This window comes from Megascapheus bottae, chromosome X (genome assembly GCF_031878675.1).
Source record: "Megascapheus bottae isolate mThoBot1 chromosome X, mThoBot2.hap1, whole genome shotgun sequence".
NCBI lineage: Eukaryota > Metazoa > Chordata > Mammalia > Rodentia > Geomyidae > Megascapheus > Megascapheus bottae.
Genome location: NC_143547.1, coordinates 26,333,456 through 26,347,074, shown reverse-complemented (window position 1 = coordinate 26,347,074; position 13,619 = coordinate 26,333,456). Strand labels below are relative to the sequence as shown.

At 38.1% G+C, this 13,619-nt stretch overlaps 1 pseudogene; it reads left to right on the top strand.

The window, feature by feature from the left end:
* The first annotated feature begins 8,667 nt into the window (after positions 1-8,667).
* Positions 8,668-9,742, top strand: LOC150040625 (high mobility group protein B1 pseudogene; annotated as a pseudogene).
* The last annotated feature ends 3,877 nt before the right edge of the window (positions 9,743-13,619 follow it).

Below are 13,619 nucleotides of genomic sequence, written 5' to 3'. Positions count from 1 at the left end.
GCATTTAGCCAAGATTAGTTTAAAAAAAAAGCAAAATGAAATTAAAAAAAAAAAAACTTGAGTTCAAGCCCCAGGACCAGCACAAAATAATGCATACTTGAGATTTCTGTTTTTCTCTTTCCAACTGGCCAGTGTCTAATCAGTCTTCAATACTCAGTTCAAATGTCCCCTCCTTAATGCAGCCCAATTAATTCCCGCAGGGAATTAATCTGTGCCTAGATCTTCCATGGGCTGATAACATTACATTAAGTCAGGTCACGCTCCTGAAAGTTGAGGCTAACCTACTAATTCTCAGATGGCATCTCACTGCAAAGGTCACAAAATGCATATTTATAACTGGTTACTATAGGTAAGGAAACACTTCTTAGGTACTTTGGCTGGGCCTTAAAATTAAACATAAACATGCATTAATAGAGAAAATATGAGTTACTTCCCTTATTTTGGGGGATATGACATGGAGATTGAACTCATGGCCTTGTTTTTGCTCTACCATTTGAGCCATATACTTCCTTTCCTTTTGCTTTAGTTTTTTATGTTTGTTTTTTTCTTTTTGCCAGGCCTGGGCCTTGAACTCAGGGACTGGGCAGTCCTTGGAATTTCTCAAGGTTAGTGCTCTACCCTCGAGCCACAGCACCACTTCTGACTTTTTCTGTGTATGTGCTACCAAGGAATCAAACCCAGGGTTTCATGCAAGCTAGTCAAGCACTCTACCACTAGGTTATGCTCCTGGCCCCTTTAGTTTATTTTTCAGGTACAGTCTTACGCTTTTTATTTTGTCTCTTGTGGGGCTTCAACTCAGGGCGTGGGCATTATTCCTGAGCTTCTTTATGCTCAAGGCTAGTACTCTACTACTTGAGTCACAGCACCACCTCTGGTTTTTGGGTGGTTAAGAGACTCATGGGAACTTTTCTGCCCCAGCTGGCTTCAAAGCAAGATTCTCAGATCTCGGCCTCCTGAATAGCTAGTCTTATATGTGTGAATCACTGGCGCCAGGCTTAGGTCTTAGGCTTTTTGTCAGAGGAATTGTCCTTGGACCTCAATCCTTTTACCTCAACCCTGCATGTAGCCAGGATTACAGTCATGAAATACCAGGATCAGCTCACAAATTTCTTTAATATGACTTTTACATGACATAAGAGCTTTTTGCTGAGTATTTTTTGAAAGATTTTATTAACACTGATTTTCACATCGTATTTCAAATGTCATGTTTAACAAGAAGGGAATCTCTATATGCAATCACTGGCACATAGATTTTAGAACATAATTAAAATTAAGCTGAGGGTTTATATGACATAGATACATATCAATCTATATAATATAATGTTATGTCTATAGAGTATATATCCCATCATAGATTTTTATATCTATTCAGTTATGTTTTTATCTCCAAGACCATGTCCATAAACTTGGGTACCAATATTGAGTCCTTGCTCTTGTACTGTTGGGATCTAATATCCACATGTCAAGGAGACCATGCACCTTTTGTTCCTTTGGTCTTGACTTATCTCAATATAACTCACTCTAATTACATCCACTTCCCAGTGAATACCATTATTTTATCTCTTCTGTTGGCTATGTAGAATTCCATTGTATATATATATATATATATCATATTTTTGTATCCATTTATCTTCAGTACAGCATTTGGGTTGTTTCTATCGTTTGGCTATTGTGACTAGTGCACAGATTAACATGCCTGTGCAGGTGTCCTTATCATATCCTGGCTTATGATGAATTTTTTATTGCTTTTTCTGTTTCCTTAAAGAATGACATTGGGATACTGATGGGTATTGCATTAAATTAGTAGATATCCCTTGGCAAGATTGCCATTTTCACGATGTTGATTCTTCCAATCAAGGAGCATGGGAGGTTTTTCCATTTCCTCAGTTCTGCTTTAATTTCCCTTTTCAGGGTTTTAAAGTTTTCATCAAGAAGGTCCTTTACATTCTTAGTTAAGTTAATTCCTAGGTACTTTATTTTCTTTGAGGCTATTGCAAAAGGAGTTGCTTTCCTGATTGCTGCCTCACTCCTCTCATTGTTGGCATATAGAAAGGCGGTTGATTTTTTAGGGTTAAGTTTATACCCTGCTACCTTGCCAAAGTTTCAAATCAGCTCCAGCAACTTGGGAGTGGAGTCTATAGGGTTCTTTAAATACAGAATCATGTCATCTGCAAAGAGGGAGAGTTTCACTTCCTCTTTCCCTATTTGGATCCCCTTTGTGCTTGCTTCTTATCATAGGAGCTTTCTTAAGGAAATTGTTAAATCTGAGTGTTTTTATATTAGGTTTGATGACGGATACAGAATCATGAAGGAGCCAGAATGGGAAAGAAGAATAATAGGCTATTTGAGTTCCATGATTATAACAGTCCAAAGTGACCTCCTAACAGTCCACTTATCGTTTCACTTACCCTTGATGTGGCATAAATATCCTAATCACTGTGCATTGTAGAGCACTATCTATGGTGAAAACTATTTAAGGAATTAATGCATACTTATCCATCTGATTTTATGTCCCTGAAAAATAGGGGCAGTGGCTCTCTGATGCTCTTTTCTGTAAGGTGGCCACTTGATAATCCTTTAATTCAGTGTACCTGCTGAATTCTATTGATTTGACTCAATCTTTTCAGACAGGCACATCCGAATGTTGTGAAAAGCTTATTTCAGGATTTAAGACATTTTTTTTGCATCATTTTAAAGGATCTTATTAAATTCTAAAAAGATCCAATTTAAAAGCCTTTTTATTGAGCCAAGAATGAAAGTAATGAAAACTAATTTTGCAAAGTTAAAAAAAAACAGTGAGACTCTTAATAATAATTGTTTTTGACCTCATCATTGCTCAACTCAATACATTTTATTTCTGAGTGAAAACTTTTCCGTACTCTTGGGAGTTTTCTAACCAATCCCTAAGTTATGCAGTAATTGAAGTTGTTAACTCCTCTACTAATGCACATTATTTGCCTAGGAATTAGAATCACTTTGAAATGCTCACTAATAATGCTCACTACCATTGAAGAAATGTTCAGGAATGGGTCAGAAAATCCTTCAGATTTGCCTTTCTTTTGTTCTCAAGTAAAATTATTATGAAATATTATATGAAATAATGTCTAAGCTCTTTGTCTTTGTCTCTCTGTCTCTGTCTCTCTTTCTCTCTGTCTTTCTCTGTGTCTGTCTCTGTCTCTGTCTGTCTCTCTCTCTCTCTTTCTCATGCTGATTCTGGGGCTTGAACTCAAGGCCTGGGTACTTTCCCTTAGCTTTTTTGCTCAAGGTTAGCACTGTACCACTTGAGACACAACTCCACTTCTGGTCTTTGGGTGGTTACTAGTCTTTCCTGCCTGGGCTAGCTTTGAACCATAATGCTCAGATATCATTCTCCTGAGTAGCTAGGATAAACCACTGGTACCTGGCTCTCACATTTCCTCGTATGAAACTTATTTCTGGGTGTCTGCCTCTGTTTATTCCAGAGATCAATTGACAATGAATAGTTCTGTGAGGCAGGACTCTGAGGGAAATGTATAGATTTTGTTGTACTTTGATGGTTCCTTATTTTTTTTTTTTACAAAAATGAACATTTCTCACTTTTATACGACCTAGTTGTTATTCAGTTTAAAATTTTTACTCTCAGCCTCCTGCTGGTGGCTCATTCCTATAATCCTAAGTATACACGAGCCTGAGAATGGCAGAATCCTGGTTTAAAGTGTTTGGACAGAAAGGGCAGAAGAGTCTACAGACTCCACTATCAAAATAATCTGAGTTGGAAGGGTGGTTCAAGTGGTAGAGTACCAGCCAAAAAAGTTCCTGAGTTCAAACATCAGCATCATAGAAATCAAACAAACATCAAACAAAATGCCAATTGACCCCTTTGTAGGGGCTCACACGTGTAATTTCATCACTCCAGAGGATGAGGCAGGCGGACCTCAGGTTCTAGGCCAGTGTGATCTACATAGATAGATCCCTATCCAACCATGCAACGGACAAAGGCCTCATATCTAAAATATATAAACAGCTCAAAAAATTGAATCACTCCAAAACTAATCTCCAAAGTAACAACCATCCCACGAATGGGCAGATATTTTTTTTAAATGTTTTTTGAGCACCTCTTTTTTCCAAGATGTATCACTGAAAAGAATGTTTTGTTTCAGGGAGCATGACCAGAGGATTCTGCAAGCAGAAGAGGAGATCTCTTGCAGGAGAAAGCGTGATAGAACAGTAAGGACTGGTGGAGAGCTTGGACAAGGAAGGCAGAGTTAAGGCTCTTGTACAGAGGATAGGTTGGTTTGTGTTGCCTGCTGTAAACTAGACTGGGATTGTTGGCGAATGGGATTACTGGTGCTGCCAGTAACACAGAGCTGGAGAGCTTAGTAAGACTGAAGGCATCACAGAAGAATTATGAAGGAGCCGAGGAATACATTTTTAGGAATAACCTTCTCTGTGTGTGCACGTATATATTTGCACTCATGTGCATATGTGTACATATGCACATCTGAGTGCACTTGTGGGATGACATGGAGCTTCTGCCACTTTAAATATGTATATAAAGATGAGATCTTACTAGTTCAGGCTGGCTTTGATTTTATTATAGCCCAAGCTGGACTTGTTTGTGATGTTCCTGCCTCCATCTCCTGAGTGTTGGGATTGCAAGTATTTATCACATTTGATTATTAAATAATCCTGCATAAAGCTTTCTCTCTTGTACTCTCTCACCTGTCATCCATCTATCCGTCTGTCTGTCTATCTATCTTGGACATGACAGACCTTTCAGAGAAAATTACCAGGAACCAGTCCAAACCTCTGAGTTATTTCTGACTCATTTGTTTCCTTAGGTGACCCAAATTAAACTTTGTTTATTCTAGTACTAAATTCTTCTCCAGCCGATTAAGTCTGCCAATTTTTGAATATATGATATACAATCTCAACAAAAGCATGCTCAGGAATACTTATATATTCCTATATAAATATGCATAAGTCTGCCCAGCCAAAGCCCCTTGCTTTCTTTATTCAGAAAGAACATTGCTTTGAGAATTATGTCCTAGTCTCTCATTACTCGCAACTAATAAACTTCTCTGTAGCTTAATTTCTTGGTTGAACTTAGTGGTTCCGTGTGTGTGTGTGTGTGTGTGTGTGTGTGTGTGTGTGTGTGTGTGTGTGTGTCTGTTTGCTTGTTTGCAGTGCTGGGGCTTAAACCCAGGGGATCAAACCAAGGGTGCCCCAGCATGCTAGGCAAACTCTACTACTGAGTTGCCCACCCAACCCTGTTTGTGACTTTGCACTCACCAAGAAGCAGCCCTACTGCATTCAGCCACATGATCAGGTAAGATCTGCAATTGAGATACATTACCCAGATGGCACTCAGACGCAAGTCTTGACTAGAGGAGGAGACTAGATAGGTTTTTGCAAATGTGGGTTTGATTTTCTTCTAGAGGCTCACAGAAAGAAATACATACCATGTTGCTGGTTTTATTATAACGGATGTTACAAAGAGTGTTGAGACACAAGATGAAAAGTAGGGGGAATGGGTTGAAGCATTCCGAAATTCTCCCAGAAATCTGTAAATGTTCTGGTCTGTGCAAGCTCCCAGAATTCTGTCCTTTGGAGGCTTTAAGCGCCTCCTTTATATAGGCACGATAAAGTATATTATTGGCCATTCATTCAAACGTTAGCCCTTATTCCCCAATGGAGGTTTCAGGGTAAGATGGAAAGTTCTAGTCCTTTTATCCTTGGTCCTTCTGATGACTAACCAGGCACTAGCCAACGGTTAGCATCCACAAGATTTCACCTCCTTGGAGAGTCTAAAGATTTTGGTTATATGCCAGAAAATGGAAGTGCTAAGACAAAACACCCGTTTTACAATAGCACATCTTTCAATTCCTCTCCAAATCTTTAGAGAACTGAGAACATTGAAGCCTTGTCTTTGTCTACAAGCTAGCAACTTAGCAATTTCATGCGTGTTTTATTTAGCGCTTGTTTTAGTTTGGTGACTATGATCCATGCCTATAATTTTAGTTAGTTAGGAGGCTGAGATCTGAGAATCAGAAAAAGCCAGCCCAGACAGAGTGTGCCAGAGACTCTTAGCTCTAGTAAATCAGCAAAAAGCTACAATGGATATGTGGCTCAAGTGGTAGAGCAATAGCCTTGAGTGAAAAAAGCTAGACAAGAATGTTAAGTTCAAGTTCCAGTACACACACACACACACACACACACACACACACACACAAGAACACACAAATTAGTGTTTATTTTATTCAGCATTATATATAACTACTATGAACATGTTGGTACATATTTTCACTAATAATGATTTGTACCCATTCATGTAATGCTTTACATAACCACTGTTAGCATTTTGGTATATATTTTATTTAATACTATACATAAAGCTTTTAATAATATTTAACAATGTGCTGTTGATATATCTTATGGTAATGTCATAGGCCTCTCTTTTCTCTTTTTATTTACTTATTTTTATTGTAAAGATGATTACAGAGGGGTAACGGTTACATAAGTCAGGTAATGAGTACATTTCTTTTTTATTTTATTGTCCAGGTAATGTATAGAGAGGTTAAAGTTACATTCGCCAGGCAGTAGGTGCATTACTTCTCACACATTGATACCCCTTCTCATGTACTTGTCTCCATTTCCTTCCCCCTACCCCCTCCCAATCATCTCGTTTTCCCCCTTCCCTTTCCTATTTCAAATAAACAAATAAATGTTTATACTATATACCAGGTAACAAAGTCAGATACAGTAACAATATGAGATTAACTAAAGGGCAAAAGAAGATAAGAGAAACAACATAATACATTAAGAACAACTCTTGTTTCCATATCCTAGTTAAATACATATTAAATAAATATTGATGAAGCACAAAAGAATATTCATAATGTCTTTGTTATAAAGAACATTCATATAAGAAGCACTTCTATTCATAACAACTATTTAAGAAATAGAATATTAACATTGTCTTTGAATTTTTGTTCTCTTTTCCCCAATTGTAAGTTTTTTTTTTAATTTTTGTATAGTAATGGGGCTTGAACTCAGGGTCTGGGCATTGTATCTGAACTTTTATGTTCAAGCCTAGTGCTTTACCATTTGAATCATAGCCCCACGTCTGTCTTTTTGGTGGTTAATTAGAGATAAGAGTCTCATGGACTTTCCTGTCTGAGCTGGCTTCAAATTGTGATCCTCAGATTTCAGAATTGTAGCTACGAACCACTGGTGCCTGGTCTAAACTAACTTTTGTCATTTATTTCCACTTACACTTTCTTGCTTTTCTTTACAGTTTGCATATATGTTTGTACATCTAAATAACAGATTGTTTGCCTTTTCATGTTTTTGAAAGTTATATAAATATATTGTATTGCATGTTCTCTTTTACAAATTGCTTTTTCTCTTCTCTCCTTTATGTCCCTTTTGAGGTTGTCATAGGGACTGTCATAGGCATAATACCAAGGAAAATTGATACCTCATGATTTTGAGTTTTCCAATTCGTGAATAGAATATATGTCTCTATTTATGTCTTTTTCTTTTTGCCAGTCCTGGGCCTTGAACTCAGGGCCTGGGCACTGTCCTTGGACTTTTTCAAGGCTAGAGCTCTACCACTAGAGCCACAGCACAATTTCCAGCTTTTTGCTATGTATGTGGTACCGAGGAATTGAACCCAGGTCTTCGTGCATGCTAGGCAAGCACTCTACCGCTAGGCTAAACTCCCAGCCCCTATTTAGGTCTTATTTGATGCCATTTCTCTCTAAATATCTTGCCCATTTTTTATTTTTATTCCTAGATACAAATTATTTTTGATGTTATTCTAAACGATCTATTAAAAATTAGTTTTCTAGCTGTTTGTTATTTCAAGATAGAAATGCAATTGATTTTTTTATTGCATGGAACTATTAAAAGCCTAGACAAAGGAAAGCAACACATTCTTTTTAGTTTATTTGTTTTCTGGATACATATAGCTGTACTGAAATTTATAAATTTGATTTGTCAAAATGAATGCAGACATCAAGACTGGGATAAAGAAGAGGCACAATGAAGGCATTAATAATACACAGAGCATTTTATTTCATTTTAAAGCAAATATGGCAGCATATTAAGATTTGCAAAGGCTGCATAGCAGGTACATGAGTGATTGTTATTATTCTTTGTGCTTCTTTGGAAATAGGTCATAATTTTAAAGGTAAAATACAATGTTAACTATGTACTCAGAATAAATCACTTTTACGATGAATGGTCTTAGAATCCATTAATTCTCCATTGGATGTTGTAACGTGGAGACTGTGTACTGAATCCAAACTTCCCATATAATTGTTTCTGTGCTTTACAATATATAAGCCCCATTTGGAAATGCTAAAGATTTTACATAAGAATCTGGATTTCTGCATTAAAAAAAAAAACAACAGAATTCTAACAAAGCCTTGAGTTCAAGCCAAAGTACTACCTAAATCAATAAATACACAAATCCACCCATTTCAGCAAAACATCTCAATGGATATTTCTCAAGAAAGGATATAGAAATGACTAATAAAATGAAAAAATGTTCAATATCACTAATCATCAGGAAAATGTAAATGTGATATCTCTACACATATTATAAGAACCATTATCAAAAGTGTACTTGTCGCAGTACATTGAGCTCCATAGAGACAGCGCAGGGACAAGTGAGGGCCAGATGGGCACCGAGTGACTCTGTGCCTTGTGAAGGAAAAACTAAACATGGGCAAAGGAGATCCTAAGAAGCCGAGAGGCAAAATGTCATCATATGCATTCTTTGTGCAAACTTGCCGGGAGGAGCACAAGAAGAAGCACCCGGATGCTTCAGTCAACTTTTCAGAGTTTTCTGAGAAGTGCTCAGAGAGGTGGAAGACTATGTCTGCTAAAGAGAAAGGGAAATTTGAAGGCATGGCCAAGGCGGACAAGGCTCGTTATGAAAGAGAAATGAAAACCTACATCCCTCCTAAAGGGGACACAAAAAAGAAGTTCAAGGATCCCAATGCACCCAAGAGGTCTCCTTCGGCCTTCTTCTTGTTCTGTTCTGAATATCGCCCTAAAATCAAACAGGAGCATCCTGGCCTGTCTATTGGTGATGTTGCAAAAAACCTGGGAGAGATGTGGCACAACACGGCTGCAGAGCACGAGCAGCCTGAGGAGAAGAAGGCTGCTGAGCTGAAGGAAAAATGCGAAAAGGATATTGCTGCCTACTGAGCTAAAGGAAAGCCTGATGCAGCAAAAAAGGGGGCTGTGAAGGCTGAAAAGAGCAAGAAAAAGAAGGAAGAGGAGGAAGATGAGGAAGATGAAGAGGATGAGGATGAAGAGGAAGAGGATGATGATGAATAAGTTGGTTCTAGCGCAGTTTTTTTCTTGTCTACAAAGCATTTAACCCCCCTGTACACAACTCACTCCTTTTAAAGAAAAAGAATTGAAATGTAAGGCTGTGTAACATTTGTTTTTAAACTGTACTGTGTCTTTTTTTGTATAGTTAACACACTACCGAATGTGTCTTTAGATAGCCCTGTCCTGGTGGTCTTTTCAATAGCCACTAACCTTGCCTGGTACAGTATGGGGGTTGTAAATTGGCATGGAAATTTAAAGCAGGTTCTTGTTGGTGCACAGCACAAATTAGTTATATATGGGGACGGTATTTTTTTTTCATCTTCAGTTGTCTGACGCAGCTTATACGAAATAATTGTTGTTCTGTTAACTGAATACCACTCTGTAATTGCAAAAAAAAGTTGCAGCTGTTTTGTTGACATTCTGAATGCTTCTAAGTAAATACAATTTTTTATTAAAAAAGTGTACTTGTCAAAATGATATTAAAAAAGTGTTTTTTAGTATGTAAAGGAAAGGTCCTTGTGATTATTAGGCAGGTGCTCTAGCCTTGAGCCACAAGGAAAGTAACCAATTTTGCATGGGACTATCTGGACCACAATCCTTTCTTTACTATTTATGCTTTTTATTCTGAGCTAGGATGACTGGCTTTTTTCTTTCTTTTTCCTTTTTAACCAATTGAAAGAGTCTCTCCAATACCCTCTACCCCAGCTGACCTTGAACTGCAATCCTCTTGATCTCAGCATTCCTCATTACATATATATTGCTGGATTTGTTCTGTTAGTAATCTTTTTGAGGATTTCTGTTTCTTGACTGATGAAAGATTCTGCTCTGTGCCTTTCTTTTCTGGTGATACCTTTACCTGATTTTGGTGTCAGGGAAATGTGAACAGAAATAAATAACTTCCTTTCTATTTATTTTTGAGGACTTTGAAGAAGTGCTACTTATTCTTCTTTGAGTGCCCAGTATGAAGTTGTATAATGTTTATATCATCCACCTAAGCATCAAGTCATGAAGTGCTTCAGAACACTTTCAGAAACCGAGAAGAATGGGACTGTAGAATCCATGAGAACACCAGTATGAGAGAATTGACAGGTGAGATTTTCCTGGAGGAGAAAAGGAAGTGTTCACAGAAATTCTATCAAGGCACTCCCTCCTGCTCCCCAGGGCTCCTGCATCTTGTATAAAGTCTCCAGATCACAGGATGACCTCATTTCTCAAGAGAGAAAGGGGTAAATATTTCCATGGTCTTAGGCCAGTTAGAACTTGCTCAGAAGTGTTTGTTAGTTCTGTCAGGTTGCCCCGGGCTTTCTTCCTCCATGAGTGTGTAATGCAGACTCTTTGAACATCAATAGCAGAGCTGTCCAGTTCTGGTCTTGACATGCCCCAAAGTGTCTTCTGCTATTTCAGGGGATGGCTTACAATTCTCCAAAGTAGTTTACTTCAAATTAATTTTAGAAAAGAGCTCTATACCACTTCAGATTTACTTTGTGGTAGATGTGACAGAAGAGGCAGAATGGGAATTTGTGTGTCAATGGAAAGAAAAAGAAAGCAAGAAGTAGGGTGGGATATAGCTCAGTGGTAAAACACTTGCTTAGCAAGTGCAACGTCCTGTGTTCTATCCCCAGTACCAAAAAGAAAATCCAAAAATTAGAAAGCAAGAAGCTGCAGATTCTAACGTACAAGAGATAAAGTCATGGATCTGGGATATTTGAAAGCGTTCTTTTATCTGACAGAGCACTTGTCTAGCATGTACCAAACCTTGGGTTTGATATCTAGCATGGGAAGAATAAATATGAAAAAGGTACTCTATCTTGATCACTGGTTTATTCCAGTGTTTGGAAAAGGTCCTAGGTATATTACAATCGGTCCTCAAAAAAAATGGTTAACTAAAAAAAACAATTGAATCAATGAATTTAAGATTATGGGCATATGAGAGAACTGGCAGTATATGGGATATATTTCTGAAGAAGTACAAAATGGAAATTGTCAGTAGGCCCAGAGAAAGTGTCAGGTGTGAATATGCAGGGTATCAGAAGGTTGTGATACTCATATCCTAACTCTTTTAAGCAGTCTTCATTTAAGATTTTTTTCTCTCCTCATTTCTTTAAGGTAATCATTGGTTAGAACTGCTTTCTCTTTGTGAGGGTGTTGGAAAATAACCTCCTTGAGAAAGCAGCATAGCATAGAATGTTGCTGTGTTTAATCAGTGGTTAGTGCTTGTGAGCTATGGTAGATTATAGAGAATACTGCACATGAATCAGAAGGTACAGATCACAGCCCTATTGAGTTGCCACACAATGGAGTCATCATAAATATTTATAAAACACACTAAAGAATAATCTACCCTGAAGGAAAGTCAGCCCACACAAGCAAGAGGAGGAGTGGTACTCCATGAATATAAGGGACTTGTACTGTTGGCTATATTGACATTACTTGAAAAGAAGAGTAGAGGCATGGTTAGAACACCAGCAATGTGCCAGTAAGCCAAATATGAGGCCCCAAATTCAAATCCCAGCACCTGTATATGCAAATAAAAAGAAAAATATTAAAAAATAATTACTTCTCCAAATAAGCACAGACTTTTTTCCCCTTGTTATCATTATCTAAATATCACAGTTTAACAATTATTTAAAACTTTCATTTTTAGCTGGTACATAATAATTGTACATAGGTATGGCAGACAATGTGATCAAGCAGTCCAGTCATAATGATCAGATTATGGGCAAAGAGAAATCTACCATCTCACACCTTTATCATTTCTTTGTGTTGAGAATATTTCAAATACTCTACCAGCCTTTGTGTGTGTATGCCAGTACTGGTCTTGAACTTGACCTGGGTGCCTTAGCTTTTTTTGCTCCAAGTTGGTGCACTACTACTTAAGTCATACCTCCACTTCAGATTTTTTGGTGGTTTACTGAAGGTAAAAGTCTCACAGACTGTTTGCTATACTGGCTTTGACCTGTGATCCTCAGATCTCAGCCTCTGAGTAGCTAGGATAACAGGTATTAACCACTAGTGCCTGGCTTCTACCAACTTTTTTTTGCCAGTCATGGGGCTTGAACTCAGGGCCTGGGCACTGTCCTTGGACACTTTTTTGTTCAAGGTTAGCACTCTGCCACTTGAGCCACATCACCACTTCTGGCTTCTGTGTATGTAGTACTGAGGAATTGAATCCAGGGCATCATTCATGCTAGGCAAACACTCTACTACTAGGATAGGCTCCTAGCCCCAACTATGAGCTTTTTTGAAGTATGTAATATTATCCACCATAGTTAGTCTACTGTGCTATTGAACATTAGAAGAGTATAACAGTTGTTTGTGTAGCATTTACATTGCATTAAATCTTTTATGGAATCTAGGAGTGATTTAAATTACACAGAAGAATATGGGTAGATTATTTGCAAATGGTATCCCATTTAAGAAAATAACTTTATTTGTGAAACAAATAATGGATTTTGTTGATAAATATAAAAGGAGGTACAATCCCTGTCCTGAGGAATTTGTAGGCCTTTAAATAAAAGTCAACTGAACAACAAGATTACAGAGTGGAGCCTAATGTAGAAGCAGGGAAGGCAGGAAGACAAGGGACTATTCTTTCCCAGAAATGGCAAAATCTTCCAAGTCTTCCCTTGATCCAAGTCCTGAAAGAGAAGAAGGGATTGACTGGGTGAAAGATCCAGGTGTTTCAAAAGATAGCATCATTTGCCAAATCCCAGAGGGAAGAAAGTACTGAGCTGGCTTGGAAAGTGCTAGGGGTTTCCGAGAGCTGTGATGGGAAAGGATGGAGCGGAGCGAGCATCATTAATGTATGCACCCTTGGCAAGGGCTCTAGACCTAGCTAAGGACTTTGAATGTCTGATGGCAGTGGATAGACTGGATTCTTGAAGCAGATGAGTAGCAGTTGCCATTATGAATTTCAGAAACAATGGATCTGAAGGTGTGTGTGTGTGTGTGTGTGTGTGTGTGTGTGTGTTCAAGCAGAAAACCTGGCAACAAGTAATGGAGCCTCAATAGAAATGAACAGTAGTCCTAACTGTAGGTGTGGAGAGAATTGAGGCAATTCCTTGCCTGGGCCATCTTGAATGCATATGTGAAGTGACAAGGGTTGTGTTTAGTGTCACATGGCCTGGCTTCTGGACCTTACAATTTGGATGCTTATTTCCAGCCTAAAAATGTATAGAGGAAGGACAGAAGGCGTTGGTTACTGCTGGGATTGACTTTTCGGTGGGGTTTGCATGATTTTAGGTTTGTTTCAAGCATTTTCATTATAAAATAAAAACTGACGATGGCAGGTC